At 39.7% G+C, this 14,365-nt stretch overlaps 1 protein-coding gene across 9 annotated transcripts in view; it reads right to left on the reverse strand.

Annotated features, from left to right (window-relative positions):
• The window catches only part of LOC140480815 (actin-related protein 3B), a 196,345-nt gene that overhangs the window by 178,175 nt on the left and 3,805 nt on the right, over nt 1–14,365 (reverse strand). The window contains exon 2 of one of the 9 annotated variants that reach the window (XM_072576246.1): nt 12,579–12,686. The exons of the other annotated variants lie outside the window; for them this stretch is intronic. The gene's annotated coding sequence lies outside the window, so the exon portion shown is untranslated. The remainder of the gene's footprint in view (nt 1–12,578; nt 12,687–14,365) is intronic. 9 annotated transcript variants of the gene reach the window in all.

Genomic DNA, 14,365 nt, shown 5'->3' on the forward strand with positions numbered 1-14,365 from the left:
CAGGGATAATCTACAAAATTATAGGCCATGGAATCTTACATCAGCAGTAGTGAAATTATTGGAGGAGATTCTTAGGGACAGATCTACTCACATTTAGAAAAGGATGGACTTATTAGGGATAGTCAGCATGGTTTTGTATGGGGTAGCTATTGTTTCACAAATTTGAGTTTTTAAACAAAGTGATGAAGATGAATGATGACGGTAGGGTAGTGAATACTGTTACATGGACTTTACTAAACCATTTGACTAGGTCAGTCATGGAAGGCTAATCCAGAAGATTAAGTCACATGGTAGCCATGGAGACTTGGAAAACTGGATACAAAATTGCCTTGGTCATTGAAGATACAGCAGTTGCAGGGGGGTGTTTTTCTGATTGGAGAGCTGTTCCACAAAGATCATCGCAAGGACCTCTGTTATTTTAATTTATACAAATACTTTGAATGAAAATGTAGGTGTTCTGATTCGTAAGTATGCAAATGACAAATATTGGTAGAGTTGGGAATAGTGAAGAAGGCTGTGAAAGGATACAGCAGAATATTGATCAACTGGAAAGTGGAGCAGAGAAATGGCAGACGGAGTTTAATCCAGACAAGTTTCAGGTGATGTATTTTGGGAGGTCAAATGCAATAGGAAAGTATTCTGTAAATGGCAGAAAGTTGGATGCAAATCTGTAGATCACTGAAAGTGGCAATGCAAATGAATCAGGTGGTAAAGAAAGTATACAGCATGCTTGCACTCATTAGTTGGGACACTGAGTATAAAACTTGTCAAGTCATGCTGTAGCTATATAAACCTTTATACCATATTTGGAGTACAGTATTGTGTGCAGTTCTGTTCACCACAATTCCAGAAGGATGTAGAGGCTTTGGAGAGGATGCAAAGAGGTTTACCATGATGTTGCCTGGATTGGAGTGTATAAACTATAAAGGGAGATTGGAAATGGTTGGATTGTTCTTGGAGAAGGATCCAAGGCTGAAGGGACAAGTTAATAGAAGCATTTAAAATTATGAGAGGCACAAATACGATGGATAGTCAGACTTTTTTTTCCCCAGGGTGGAAATGTCAAATACTAGGGGGACATAGATTTAGATTAGCTGGGGAGATGGGCGGGAGGGATATTTGAAGGAAGAGTGCAAGGCAACTTTTTTTTATTACATGTATGGGGTAGTAGGTGTATGGAACTTACTGCTGGGGAGAAGCAGATAAGATAGCAATATTTAAGAGGTATTCAGGTAGACACATGAACAGGCAGGAAAGAAGAGGTACATACCACGTGCAGATGGGATTAGTTTAGAATGTCATTATTGTCAACACAGACGTGGTGGCCTGAAATGTATGTTCCTGTGTTGTACTATTGTGTTCTAACAGATCACGATGAAGGTTACTGCCTCTATCGTCATAAGTGTTGGAAATTACAGGACCTGCTTGTTCTAGTGTAGTATAGGAAAACTACTTGCTAGTCTAATTGGAAGACTTTCTTATAGTTAACAACACATAGTTCATGATATGTTAGCAACTCATTCAAGTTACATTAATACAACATTGTTAAATAAACTTTGAAGAGGACGGTATGTTAGGTCTCATCCCATTCACAATTCTATTTGGCCTAGTGACATTATAACGAGTGGTGGTCATGGTTCTCCACAGCATTAACCCTTTCATAAACCATACTCAGCAAGTATCACTGACATTTATTGCCCACGATAGGTTGGCCTTGAGAAGGTATCGATGGGCCTTCTTCAACAACCTTCATTACTGCTGCCTCTGTGGTGAATTTCCTACCACAATTTATTTTCAGTTCAGAGGTTCCAAGATTCAGGATTTTGACAGTGAAATACATCTATGTCTAAGACTGAATGGTATTTGGCATGGAAAGGACTTTTCCATTCTCGTGCTGAACACATTTTTAATGTAGCAGTTGAGTATATTTCAGAGATCTGAAAACTTGTTGCAGCGCATTCTATAGTTCGACAGCATGCAACTGGTCAAGAGTGGATGTTTAAATCGATAGGTGATGCAGCCATTTCAGACTGTTTTGTCTCGAAGGTTTCAACATCAGATTTAATTGTAACTACATCTGTCAATCAAGCAAAGAGTATTTCATCATATTTCTAAATTATGTTTGCTAGGTAGCAACTTTGGGAAGTCAGGCTATGAGCCAGCATTATTCACTCCCAAAATACATCACCTGAAACTTGTCATTTCCTGTGGAAGATGTTTTGCAACATCTCTCCCTTAACCTGACAGGCTGGACTCTTTTCATTGAAGAGGGGATGTTAATGAAGGCTCACTGCCCTGGATTGTTTATTGCCATCCATAACTGGATATGGCAGGAAGACAGAATTTTAATTGTTGGCTGTGGGATGTTTAATTCAGTCTACTGCATCCAGCTGCCACTGTTTAGCATGTATGTAGTCCTGTGTTGTAGCTACACCAGGTTGGCACTTCATTTCTAGGTTTAACTGGTGCTGCTCCTGACATGCTCTTCTACACAAAAACCGAAAGAACTGTAAATGCTGGAAATCTGAAAAAAAACAGAAATTGCTGGAAAATCTCAGCAGGTCTGGCAGCATCTGTGGAGAGAAATCAGAATTAAAGTTTCGGATTCAGTGACCCTTCTTCAGAGTTCTTTTACATCTTTCACGGAAACAATGTTGTTTGTGTGACCTAATGTGAGTGTTGAAGTCAAGGATATGCCAGGCCATGAGGTTTAAGTCGTAGCAAAATACAATTCTGCTACTCAGATGTTCTACGCTGCTCCTTGAATGCCCCATTATGAGTTGCTAGATTTGATTTTAATGGCTGTTTGTTGAATTTCATAGATCAGCCAATCACCAGCAAATAAAATGTTACATTTTCGCTCTCCTTCCAACCACAAATGATTATTGCACAAAAGACAGCCTGTCATACTGGAAATCACAGTGCTTTGGTAACCCACTAATTATAATACTGCCCCAATCTCTCCCCACAGGGCTACAGTTTTCTATGCTTCAAATATTTATCCAATAGCTGCAAAGCCCAAGTTAAACATACAAGAAATCAGAACAGGAAAAAGTGAGGACTGCAGATGCTGGAGATCAGAGCTGAAAATGTGTTGCTGGAAAAGCGCAGCAGGTCAGGCAGCATCCAAGGAACAGGAGAATCGACGTTTTCCTGAAGGATTCCTGAAGAAGGGCTGATGCCCGAAACGTCGATTCTCCTGTTCCTTGGATGCTGCCTGACCTGCTGCGCTTTTCCAGCAACACATTTTTGGCAGAAGAAATCAGAACTACCAACTAAAATTAACATATAACAAAATCTAATGTTCTTGTACTTTTAATGAAACCTCTTGTTCTTAGAATAGATTCAACCCTTCTGCCCCAAAGTAATAGAAGGGTACAGTGAATAATCATCATGGAAATCCCTCATCAAATTGAGCTCTTGCTCTTAGAGCACAATGTTCAAAAAAGATGTAGTCCAGGCCACTCATGTATCCTAATGACCGGTTCACTACAGATAAGCCAGAAGTAAAGGCCTTGACATAGCTCACAAATAAAATGCTGGAAATCTGAAATAAAATCATGCTGAAAAAAATCAGATTTGGCAGTATCTACAGAGAGAGAAACTGAGTAAACAGTTCAGGTCAAAGAACTGCTACAATTCAGATGTAGATCATTAACTCATACTTCAGCCAAGTGGCTTCAAAGTTTTAGTCAGCATATTGTATAGAAAAGGAAATAAAGATGAATTTACATCCACCCAGAATGATTTCCCTTTGACCTCCTTTAAAATGCTAACCACTTCAGAATTGAGAAACACAACCTGGTGGTGAAGATGCTTTTTAGCCAGTGTCCAGTCCAGCTATATTGATTTTGGTGATTTGCTCAATTGCTTTTGGAGTTGACTTAAGGAGGAAACCAATGGTCATTCCATGGTTCACACGCACCCCCCACCCCCACACCCCCCACCCCCGCAACTGAATCCAGACAATACAACAGATGCATTTCTGACAGACTTTCTCCAGTGTTCTTATGGATCAATGTTACAGAGCCCAGCCCTCAGCATGATGACGACAACTGGTATTGTACTTTATTGATTTACAGACGTTGTCAATGTTCCTGTCACTGACAATAATGATTGGGAGGACTAAACAGCAATTGTTCAAGCTAACAAACAACTTGTGCATCAAGTTGCATCACTGTTCAAATCCAAACATCAAAGAAGCAGCAGAGAAGGACAAGGGAGCAAATCCTACACTCAGGATCCCACTACCTGATGGGATATACTGCACCTAATACCCAAAGATCTTCACAGTGAGAATTGGATTGTTCAATCACATAGGAACCCAAGGCAAAAAGTCACCACCCATATAGATGTCATCCTCAAATACTGGAACAGGCCTTAACAAAAACATATGTACAAACACTGTTCCTTACAGAGTTAATCCTTCCTAAATGAGCAATTTTCTAAACAAATCTATAATAAAGCTTAATTTTTGTCTGTTCAGATGATTCTGATTTGTCACTTTACACCATGCATTGTTGAATGTTGCCTAGTGCTTGTGGCAGCACATTTAGTTTTCAGTACCACTTTGAACTAGAATAGAGGTGAGTAGTGAAGGTTGGCACAGTGGTCAGTGGTGAGCACTGCTGCCTCACAGCACCAGGGGCCCACATTTCATTCCACCCTCGGGCAACTATCTGTGTGCAATTTTCACATTCTCCACATGTCTGCATGGGTTTCCTCTGGGTGCTTCGTTTCTTCCAACAGTGCAAAGATGTACTGGATTAGCCATAGAAGCTGCAGGTTTACAGGGATAGAGAGGTCGAAGTGACTTGCCTTTGGAGGATTTGGAGGTGCCAAATGACCTGCTTCCACACATAGGGATTCTACAGCTACTATTATTTTAAAAAGCTGATGAGACACATGACAGATTTCTAAAATGCTGTTTTAGGAAACCGGTTGCTAACTGAATTTTCTTTTAAAAATTTGAATTACACTTATTGCTTTTAATTAAATTTTGATACATGTAAAACATCTTCCCATTCAATTTTCAATAGTTGATTAGTGGCAGCAAAGTGTTGGCAGCATAGGAAACCAATGGAAGGTAAGCAGCCTGATCAGATGAAGTGCCAACTCTCCATCTGGCTACATTCAGTCAAGAAAAATGGAGGGTGGGGTAGAATAAGGATGCTCTAGGAAGAAAGGGTGGGATGGGTTGATACGGGAAGGGTGAAAGGAATGGGATGATGGAAATGGTCAATTGTGGAAACACAGCAGGGATAATTATTCAAAAAAAAATTAAACAGAAATCCTGTACTTGAGTAGTGTGTTGCAATGAAAATATGAATTTCACTGCCACTCATTTGCTGGTCTCCACTACTACCAGACTGGTAAATTAAACTGAATTTATTTCAATGCAAGAGGCCTGACCAATAAGGCAGATGAACTCAGGGCATGGTTGGGAACATGGGGACTGGAATATCATATCGATTACAGAGACATGGCTTGAGGATGGACAGAACCGGCAGCTTAAAGTTCCAGGATACAGATGTTATAGGAAGGATAGAAAGGGGCATGGTAAAAGAGGAGAGGGAGTGGTGTTTTTGGTTTAGGATAATATTTCGGATGTACTGAAGAAGGATATTCCTGAGAGAACATCCAGAGATGTTATATGGGTGGATCTGGGAAATAAGAAAGCAATGATCACCTTATTGGGATTGTACTATTGGCACCCCAATAGTCAGTGGGAAATTGAGAAGCAAGTATGTAAGGAGATCCCAATTATGTGTAAGAATAACAAGTTTGCATGCTAATGGGATTTTAACTTTTCAAACATAAACTGGCACTTCCATAGTGTTAAGGGCTGGGTGGAGAGGAATTTAAGTGTGTGCACAAAACTTTTCTTATTCAGTTTGCAGATGTACCTACTAGAGGAGCAAAACTTGACTTTCTCATGGGAAATAAGACAGGGCAAGTGATTGAGGTGTCAGTGGGAGAGCACTTTGAGGCAAATAATCACAATTCTATTAGTTTTAAAATACTTACGGAAAAGGATAGACCTGATCTAAAAGTTAAAGTTCTAAACTGGAGTATGGCCAATTTTGACGGTATATTTTGAAATTTGATTAAGAGAGGTATTCGCAAATAAAGTGATGGTTGGAAAGTGGAAGGCCTTAAAAAATTAGATCACAAGAATTCAGAGACATTATGTTCCTATTAGTGCAAAGGGCAAGGCTGGTGAGTGTAAGGAATGCTAGATGACTACAGAAATTAAAGCTCTGGTCAAGATAAAGAAGGAGGCACATATCAGGTATAGACAGCTGAGATAGAGTGAATTCCTCGAGGAGTAAGGGCAGTATGAGTATATTAAGAAGGAACTCAGGAGGGCAAAAAGGGGACATGAAATAGCTTTGGCAAATAGGGTTAAGGAGAATCCAAAGGGATTCTACAAATACATTAAAGGCAAAAGAGTAAATAAGGAGAGAATAGAGCCACTAAAAGATCTAAAGGGCCATCCTCGTGTGGAACCAAAGGAAATGGGTGAGATATTGAACAAGCATTTCACATCAGCATTTACTGTGGCGAAGAACATGAAGCTTGAGAACTTGGGGAATATAAACAGTAATATCTTGAAAAGTGTCCAGAAGATAACGTGCTGGATGCTTTAAAACACCAAGGAGGATAAATCCCCAGAACCTGACCAGGTGTGTACCAAAACTTTGTGGGAAGCCTGGGAAGAGAGTGCTGGGCTCTCTTGCTAAGATATTTGTATCATTGATAACCATAGATGAGCTGCCAGAAGACTGGAGGTTGGCTAATATGGTGGTAAAGGCAAGAAACTATAGACCAGTGTGCCTGATGTATGTTGTTGGAGGAAAATCTGAGGGACAGGATTTATATGCATTTGGGATGGCAAAGATTAATTAGGGACAGTCAATATGGCTTTGTGCATGGGAAATTGTCTCTCATTAACGGTTGATATTTTTGAAAAAGTGACAGAAAGGGCAGCACTGGCCTCACAGCGCCAGGGATCTGGGTTAGATTCAACCCTCAGGGGACTGTCTGTGTGGAGTTTGCACATTCTTCCTGTATCTGTGTGCATTTCCTCCCACAGTCCACAGATGTGCAGGTCAGATGGGTTGGCCATGCTAAATTGCCTAAAGTGTCCATGGAGGTGCAGGCTAGGTGGATTAGCAATGGGAAATGCAAGTTTACAGGGATAAGTAGGGGCATGGGTCTAGGTGGGATGGTCTTTGGAAGATCAATGTGGACTCGATGGGCCAAATGGCCTGCTTCCACTTTGTAAGGATTCTATGATTGCAGTGCATATAAAGTTCTTGAAGATAGGCTTTTTTTACTTCCTGCTTGTAGAATAAAGATATTTTGGTATCTGCAGGGAGTTATAGTTTTAAGTACAACAGATTTGCTTAGCTCTCCATAACATTTCCTCAAAAGACAGAAATTTTTCAAATGAAGTAGCATATTTGTACACAAAACCAAAATCAGTTAAAACATTTGACATTAAAAACGATACAAGGATGTTATGAATGAAAAATTATTTATCTTTCTTCCAGTGATTTAAAATACCATTGTCAGATTTCATTCATGGACTCTTATGTAAAGTCAGTTTACACAATTTTAAAACTTATTTCACTAATCGAACTCTCAGACAAATAAAACTTTTTAGCACAACAAATGATATTGATACAACAGATGAAAGGTAATCCAAGATGGAGGACAAGAAAAATTTCTGGCTGTAACAGCTGCTCCTTTTTGAGGTATTTTAGGTGTTAGAGGTGATTTCCTCGAATTCCAGGAGCAGCAGTTTTATATGCTGTTATTTTGTTTTGGAACTTTGGGGGAAATAAAAGTCAAAACAACAGCTGTTTCAAAAGGGAGAAGAACAGACAAAGGAAGCACTTGGTGAGGTCAGTGCAGGAGAAAGAGAGAGAGAAAGAAAGAAAGAAAGAAACTGACACTGCCTTTGCTGTTTGAATTCATGCATCGCTGGAAAAGTTTCCCAGTGCGTCTGGGAAAATTAACAAACAGTGAAATTCACAACTGATCTTGGGGGAACTGTTGGGCGAAATTCACAGCACAGAATCAGATACGTTAATTGTTTTAAGTTGGCTACAGAAAGTCTGCAGTAGTGAGTGGGTTCTTTCTTGATTATATGTTTTTGGAGATATGTCTCTTGTTTAAACTTAAAATATAAGCCATAACTATTCATTTAACCTGGGGCAGTGTTTGTAGAAGAATAAGACTGTGTTATTTTCTGGGTCTGTAGATTGTGAAGGAGCAAAAATGGCCTTTAGTAGAGCGGTATGTGCTTCTTGTCAGATGTGGGAGTTTAAAGAGAGTTTAAGGGCTACTGCGGATTATATCTGCCATAAATGCTGTTGGTTGCAAATCTTATCGGATAATGTGGATCGTTTAGAGAGATAGTTAGAAGCAATGAAGAATTTGCAAACAGCAACAGTGTGATGGATGGCAGTTATAGGAAGGGGGAAAAGTCTCAGATACAGTCACATAGATGGGTTAACTCCAGGAAAGGTAAGAGAGGTAGGCAGCTAATACAGGAATCTTTTGTGGCTACACCTATTTCAAACAGGTATGCTGTTTTGGAAAATGAAGGGGGTAATGGATTCTCAGGGGAGTGTAGCTCGAACAGCCAGGTTTCTGATATTGATACTGGCTCTAATGCAACGAGAGGTATGTTGGGTTTCAAGAGATCAATTATGTTTGGGGATTCTCTAGTCCGAGGTACAGACAGGTGTTTCTGTGGCCAGCAGCGAAAAAACAGAATGGTGTGTTGCTTCCCTGGTGCCAGGATCAAGGATGTCTCAGAGAGGGTGCAGAATGTTCTCACGGAGGAAGAGGGGCCAGCAGGAAGTCATTGTCCACATTGGAACCAATGACATAGAAAGGGAAAAGGTTGAGATTCTGAAGGGAGAATAGAGAATTAGGCTGGAATTTAAAAAGGAGGTCCTAGAGACTAGTAATATTTTGATTACTCCCAGTGCTACAAGCTAGTAAGGGCAGGAATAGGAGGATAGAGCAGATGAATGTATGGCTGAGGAGCTGGTGTATGGGAGAAGGATTCATATTTTTGGATCATTGGAATCTCTTTTGGGGTAGAAGTGGCCTGTACAAGAAGGACGGATTGCACCTAAATTGGAAGGGGACTAATATACGGGCAAAAACATTTGCTGGATCTGCTCAGGAGGATTTAAACTAGTAAGGTGAGGGGGTGGGACCCTGGGAGATAGTGAGGAAGGAGGTCAATCTGAGACTGGTACAGTTGAGAACAGAAGCAAATCAAACAGACAGGGCAGGCAGGGACAAGGTAGGCCTAATAAATTAAACTGCATTTATTTCAATGCAAGGGGCATAACAGGGAAGGCAGACGAACTCAGGGCATGGTTAGGAACATGGGACTGGCATATCATAGCAATTATAGAAACATGGCTCAGGGATGAACAGGACTAGCAGCTTAATGTTCCAGGATATAAATGCTACAGGAAGGATAGAAAGGAGGCAAGAGAGGAGGGGAAGTGGCATTCTTGATAAGGGATAGCATTACAGCTGTGCTGAGGGAGGATATTCCTGGAAATACATCCAGGGAAGTTATTTGGATGGAACTGAGAAATAAGAAAGGGATGATCACCCTATTGGGATTGTATTGTAGACTTCCTAATAGTCAGAGAGAAATTGAGAAACAAACTTGTAAGGAGATCTCAGCTATCTGTAAGAATAATAGGTAGTTATGGTAGGGGATTTTAACTTTCCAAACATAGACTGGGACTGCCGTAGTGTTAAGGGTTCAGATGGAGAGGAAATTCTTAAGTGTGTATAAGAAAATTTTCTCATTCATTATGTGGATGTACCTACCAGAGAAGGTACAAGACTTGACCTACTCTTGGGAAATAAGGCAGGGCAGGTGACTGAGGTGTTAGTGGGGGAGCACTTTGGGGCCAGCGACCATAATTCTATTAGATTTAAAATAGTGATGGAAAAGGATAGACCAGATCTAAAAGTTGAAGTTCTAAATTGGAGAAAGGCCAATTTTGACGGTATTTGGCAAGAATTTTCAAAAGCTGATGGGGGCAGATGTTCTCAGGTAAAGGGACAGCTGGAAAGTGGGAAGCCTTCAGAAATGAGATAACGAGAATCCAGACAAAGTATATTCCTGTTAGGGTGAAAGGAAAGCTGGTAGGTATAGGGAATGCTGGATGACTAAAGAAATTGAGGGTTTGGTTAAGAAAAAGGAAGCATATGTAAGTATAGACAGGATAGATCGAGTTAATCCTTAGAAGCGTATAAAGGCAGTAGGAGTATACTTAAGAGGGAAATCAGGAGGGCAAAAAGGGGACATGAGATAGCTTTGGCAAATAGAATTAAGGAGAATCCAAAGAGTTCTTACAAGTACATTAAGGACAAAAGGGTAACTTGGGAGAGAATAGGGCCCCTCAAAGATCAGCAAGGCAGCCTTTGTGTGAAGCCACAGAAATGGGGGAGATACTAAACAAGTACTTTGCATCAGTGTTTACTGTGGAAAAGAATATGGAAGATAGACTGTAGGAAAATAGATGGTGACACCTTGAAAAGTGCTGGATGTCTTGGAACGCATAAAGGTGGATAAATCCCCAGGACCTGATCAGGTGTACCCTAGAACGCCATTGAGGGGCATGGATAGGGTAAATAGGCAAAGTCTTTTCCCTGGGGTCGGGGAGTCCAGAACTAGAGGGCATAGGTTTAAGGTGAGAGGGGAAAGATAGAAAACAAACCTAAGGGGCAACTTTTTCACACAGAGGTTGGTACGTGTATGGAATGAGCTGCCAGAGGAAGTGGTGGGGGCTGGTACAATTGCAAAATTTAAGAGGCATTTGGATGGGTGTATGAATAGGAAAGGTTTGGAGGGATATGGGCTGGGTGCTGGCAGGTAGGACCAGATTGGGTTGGGATATCTGGTCAGCATGGATGGCTTGGACCAAAGGGTCTGTTTCCATGCTGTACATCTCTATGACTCTATCTATAGCACAATGATCAGTTTTTAATATAAAGGCTACAACTACTACTCTGTTTCAAAACATAATCCGCTAAGTGAGCCAAAACAAGTTAGAGAACTTTGCTGCATTCATTTATATAAGTTCCAATGTAGGGCTGCTAGGAGAAAAACAGTTTTGATGGAAATGAATGTGAAGATCTTTTAATAATACTGTCAAAAATGTTAATATTAAAAATTACACTGCTGGGTCTGTACAAAATTCAATGAAGTTCACAATTAAAATAAAGTTTTGAAATAGCATACAGATCATAAACTTGATATATGGAGACAAGTTGTCAGAGTTTCATCTTGCATTCATCAGAATTATGATGCAAGAAACATTTGTTTTGAGAACATCACTATTCCTCTATATTCTCATTTTTGGGTTTGGACCTGTGAGTTGCAGTCAAGAACGGAACATGAAACAGCAGCTCATTTTAGAGAAAAAAAAGAATACTAGAGACTGCGCTTTGCTGTTGGGAACTGGCCTGGAAAGATAATGCTGCCTAATTAAAGCTCTGAGGACTTTAGACAATCCAGCACTGAGATGTTGTTATTCTCAGGCACTGGCAGCTAGTTCGATGTTGAATTGGTCAATCAAGGGAGAACCAGTAGGAACAACTTGATGCAGATGCTGGAACCTGTACTGAAAACAAAAATTGCTGGAGATCACGCAGGTCAGAAAGCATTCATGGTGACAGAATAAGCTAACATTTTGAGTCTAGATGACTCTTCATCAGAGCTCTGAAAAAGAAATCAACTGAACTCAAAACGTTAGCTTGCTCTCTCTCCATGGATGCTGTCTGACCTGCTGTGATCTCCAGCATTTGTTGTTTTCAAGGGAAAACCAAAGCCAGCCATGCTGAAAAAAGAAGGAATAAACAGTGAACTAGCTTTGAATTTTTTGTGTCGGGGACAGTTTGTTTTGGAAGCTGTTTTTGTTGTTGACTTGTTACAAGTTCTGAGATTATAATTCCAGTTGTAAGAAATAAGTCCAGGTTTCTAGAAGTCTGTGGAATCTGCTTGCATTGACCGCTGACTTCGCACAATTCACACAAGATGTACAGACCTATATGCCTGTAATAGAATCCATTAAAAGATTTCATGAAAACCTGATATTCGTCACTGAAACAGTTATCGAACTGTCAAAATAAATTTATTTTCTTTTTTATTAATCTCTTAACTGTGTGTTTGTTGATGAGAAAGTAAGGAGTTTATGAGAAAAGATGATTAGGCTTAGATCATAGATAATTAGATTGCTTTGTCATTCAACTGTGTTTGGCTAAAGTTACATTATTAATAATAAATTGTCAATCTTTAAGTTACAAACTTGGTATCCAAGATCCATTATTCCTAAAGTCTGGTTAGGAACAATTAACCAATTTTAAAGGTCATTAAATGTTTTAATTTCACTATGTTGTGAATCGAGTGATAGTGAGGCTGATTTGATTTGGCTTGCTATCTCTGTCATAACACTTGTAAGAAGGGACACCATTTTAGACAGCTGATTAGTTCGACCATCATTGGCAATCAATCTTAATTCACAGACCAAACAGGTAGGCTCTGACCAAAGTCAAGAAGTTGTCATTTGAAGGGCACTGCTTGTCACTGGCCACTCGGGTGTTTTCCCCCTTTTGGAGATTGGATCAGTGTGTGACTGTGCGTAAAAAAGAAAAAAAAAGAAAAAAAAAGTTGTCATAGGAATGCAGCAAACGTTGGCAGTCTCCTTGACCAATTTCTTTTCCACAAAAAAAGTGCAACGGTTTTACAAATTCCTTTGTTTACATAAAACAGGGTTTTGACAGCCCAACTGGCAATCTGAAAATTGGTTTCTGCGTCATCGCGTTGACCATCCACAACCAGCAACATACCAATTATGTTGAATCAGCCTGCGTTTGCAAGCCTCAAAATATGTGCACCATAAATGTGATTTGGCTACTATAAATCATACATTAAATAACGTGAACTATACTAAGAGTTACAGCAGAAACCACTTTAAGATCATCAGTCAGGATCACAGTCTGATGCACTTGTACATGCTAGATGCTATGACTATTAGTACAGAAGAGTCTCCTTGCCTGGAATAATCAAAAAATGAACTTAAATTAAAAGAAAACTTCTACTTACTTGGCACCTTACACGATCTCCTGATATCCCTAAACACCTCTTGCTAATGTACTTCTAGGTAGTCATTATTCTAATGTAGGAAACTTCCTTCCTCAAAAAGGCAGTGAAAGTAGAATCCTTAATTTTTTTTTCTAAGTGAATAGGTAAATAGATTCTTCATAAGAAAAGGGTGGGGAAGTTTATCAGGGATAGGCACAACTGTGGAGTAATCAGATCATCCATGATCTTACTGAATGACAGAGCAGGCTCGAGTGGCTGTCTTCTGCTCCTAAATGTTTGAACACATATTTGAAACATGACAGTCAATTTGCATACAGGGAAAACTGTAATGAGATATTAACTAGATAATCCACTTTCATGATGTTCACTGAAGGATACCAGTGGCTAAATTTTTTGAAATAGGGCCATGATTCTTTCTTTTCCACATTATGGAGAAGACTGGGTCACTCATTTGACAGATTGCACTTGTGACACTCCAACACTCCCTTGGAATGTCAGGCTTGACTTTTGAGCTCAGAATCAAGACAACCACAAATAATGTTGGATGTAATGCAAGCAGTTCAAAAAGGTGGCTTATAACCACCTTCCAGATGGACAATAAATAAATTTGAAGTTCATGGAAGACACAGATAGCCAAAACTAAATGAAAATAATGCAAGATAAAAACACATTATAAATAAAGTTATAAATGCATGACTATTACAATTGTTAAAGTTCACAGATGCAACCAGTTGAGGTGCTTCAGTTTTACTGCACTTGGTGTTGCAGAACAAAAAACACAACTACAGTATTACATTAAATTCTAGTCACTATACTTCAGGGACATTTTGACGGTCCTTGAGAGAGTGCAGAGGACATCAGCAGAATGGTTCCAGGGATAAGAGAATTTTAATTACAAAGTTTAGTTTGAAGAAGCTGAAACTGTTCTCCACGGAGCACAGATAAAGCAGGGGGATTTAGTCAATGTGAAAAAGATCGTGACAAGTTTAACTAAGATTGACAAAGAAAAGCTGTTCCCATTCACCAATGGACTAAAAGACAGAGATTTCAAATTTTGGTAAGAGATGAAAGGGTAATAGAGGAAAGGTTTTTTGTTAATATAGTGAGCAGTGATGACCTGGAATAAAATAAAATTGCTGTAGAAACACCAGACTTGATCTGCGAAGGAAGCATCTGTGAAGGAAGAAACTTGTACATTAACAAGAGTTA

This window comes from Chiloscyllium punctatum, chromosome 8, assembly GCF_047496795.1.
Source record: "Chiloscyllium punctatum isolate Juve2018m chromosome 8, sChiPun1.3, whole genome shotgun sequence".
NCBI classification, from domain to species: Eukaryota; Metazoa; Chordata; class Chondrichthyes; order Orectolobiformes; family Hemiscylliidae; genus Chiloscyllium; species Chiloscyllium punctatum.